The sequence below is a fragment of the Pterocles gutturalis genome, unplaced genomic scaffold (genome assembly GCF_000699245.1).
Source record: "Pterocles gutturalis isolate BGI_N339 unplaced genomic scaffold, ASM69924v1 scaffold1066, whole genome shotgun sequence".
Taxonomy (NCBI): domain Eukaryota; kingdom Metazoa; phylum Chordata; class Aves; order Pterocliformes; family Pteroclidae; genus Pterocles; species Pterocles gutturalis.
Window position 1 is genome coordinate 1 of NW_010097428.1, and position 2353 is coordinate 2353.

At 38.8% G+C, this 2353-nt stretch overlaps 1 long non-coding RNA gene across 1 annotated transcript; it reads left to right on the forward strand.

Moving 5' to 3' along the window:
• The first annotated feature begins 116 nt into the window (after window positions 1-116).
• On the forward strand, window positions 117-1630 carry LOC104471108. Its single transcript, XR_727646.1, has 2 exons — window positions 117-190; window positions 853-1630. It is a non-coding gene; the product is annotated as an uncharacterized LOC104471108 (long non-coding RNA).
• The last annotated feature ends 723 nt before the right edge of the window (window positions 1631-2353 follow it).

Genomic DNA, 2353 nt, shown 5'->3' on the forward strand with positions numbered 1-2353 from the left:
CGCGGGCAGGGGGCTGCAGCCAGACGTGCCGCGGGGGAAGTGTTGCGTGACCCAGGGCAGTTTGCTCCCGCTTCCCCGAGTGCTGGGGTCCCTCACCCTTACCCCGGGCTGTTTTCTCCCCGCAGGCGTCCGAGTTCCCCTCAGAGCTCATGTCAAGCGACAGCAAAGCACTTTGTGGCTGAATCAAACGGTGAGTGCAGTGCCTCTTATTTCTAAACTTCAGGTAAAAAGTGCCTTCCTGGGGAATAGGAGGCATGATAGTTATTTTTAAAAATTGGTCCTAAAAGTTGTTTAGGAGATGTCTTCACAGCCGTAATAAATCAGACTGAGTCTTACAGCCCAAAGCATATTTTGTTGCTAAGGTTCATTAAGCAGCACAGGCTGCTCTGATACTACTTGCTGCTTAATGCAAATGCTCTTGTTATCTGTTCTTGGAGTCTTAACTTCCTGGGCCAAAGTGACTGATTAAGTTGGGAATCTTGGCACAATTCCTTAATTCTGTGATGTGGGATTGTCTGTGCTATCAGTTAAATAAGTGACTGCTTTTAATCAAGTAATTGCTGTAAGAGGCAGACTGGCGCCTCTGAGCATTACATTTACAAAGATCTAGAGATTGGACTGAGAATCCTCTTTCTACCCTTTCCCTTGAGTGTATGTTATTTTAATGTTCAATTTGCGCTCTTGAGAGCGAGTGTGTGAGCGTGTATGTCTTGCATCTGGACGCCAGGGTTTGCCCAATCTCTGAGTGTTTGGTTAAATGTTCAAACTGTGGCTTCCTCTCTGGCGCCAGTCTGTCCGGATCTCTGCCCTGTTAGCATTCTCCTAAATATGCCTCTTTTCAATCTCTTGCAGGTGTTCCACTGATGAGTTGTTTTTTTTTTTGCACAAGAAAATGTCTACAGGATTTTTTTTTTGAGGTGCTGAATTTATTTTTCAGCTGCATCTGGAGGGGAAAATCCACATCTAACTAAAGGACATTTTAAAATTAATAAAGAAGAAAAAAAATCAAGATTGATCTTTATTCCCACCCCATTCTTCAAGTTGGACTGAACCTAGTTATTTATGAAGAGACTCTTAAATACCCTTTCCCTAGCTGGAAGGCTTCCTTTATATACTATTCCCAACGTGGGGAGCGAAGCAAAATCTCACAAGGAGTTGCCCATTTTAAAGCAGACTTTGCCTTTTTTTTCCAAAGGTGGAGCGTGAGTACCAGAAGGATCCAGTGTTCAGTTCTTTAGGGAAGTCTGTGGTCAGAAATTACCTTTTTGACACAAACCTAGGACTGAATGCTGTGTATATATTTATATATAAATATATATATATGAGTGAAACCTTGTGAACTCTAATTAAAGAGTTTTCTTGTATAGTGGCAGAAATTTACATTTCTGCAAAAAGTGTAATGATGTACTTAATCATGCTGAACTTTTTATAAAAGTTTAGTTGTAAACTTAACCCTTTTTATACAAAATAAATCAAGTGTGTTTATTGAACTGATTGCTTGCTTTATTCTTTGGGGACCAACTGTTTGCTGGCTTTGATTTGTTGTTTTTTTTTAAATACTTACTATGACTTTACCAAGTAAAAATTCAAATATGTAGAGAATATAAAGAATAAAATTACCTTAAGTGAAGAATAATTCTTGTAACTTGGAAAATCTTATTTGAGTGTATATTCCAAAGCAGTGTGAAAGGAACTAGAAAAATAACTTTAATTAGAGAGGGAATGAATGCTCTTTGATGAAGTATTTGAAAACATACACAAAAGCAGTTACCCTGAGACATTCCCAGAGAGTATTGCCTTTTTTTTTTTTCATTCCTACCCCTATGGATGATTCAGTTTTCGGTAGTAATGGCCCAGATCTGTTAATTTGTGTTTACAATAATCACTCTGAATTAAGGGTTGTGGGTGTTATTAGTCCCTGAACTATTAAATTTCTCTAAAAAGGCTTTAATGTGAGAGCTGGTGATGCGTTAACATGGGATCTAGAATGATGAAGTGACTGTTGCCTTTCCACACTGGAATTTTCATGCTTCCATGCAATATTTCAATGAAATGGGGTTTCTAATCAGTTGCAGCAGCTTCTCCATATGACTAAGATACTAAGAATTGAGTTAAATTGCTGTTGTGTTACTGATTAAACTTTGGCTGCTCCTAAAGGGACTCTTTCTCCATAAGAATTAAATTAAGTTTGAAATAGGAGTCTAAATTCCTGAAAGCCAGTAACAGCTTATTTCTTCTCTTTTGCCCTCAGAAGCTATGCAATGTCCCCTATTGAAGGGACATGTACTGTACCCTATGAATCACTTCATTACATCTGTTTAGTTGTCATAAGACAGTGGATGTGGGAACCATG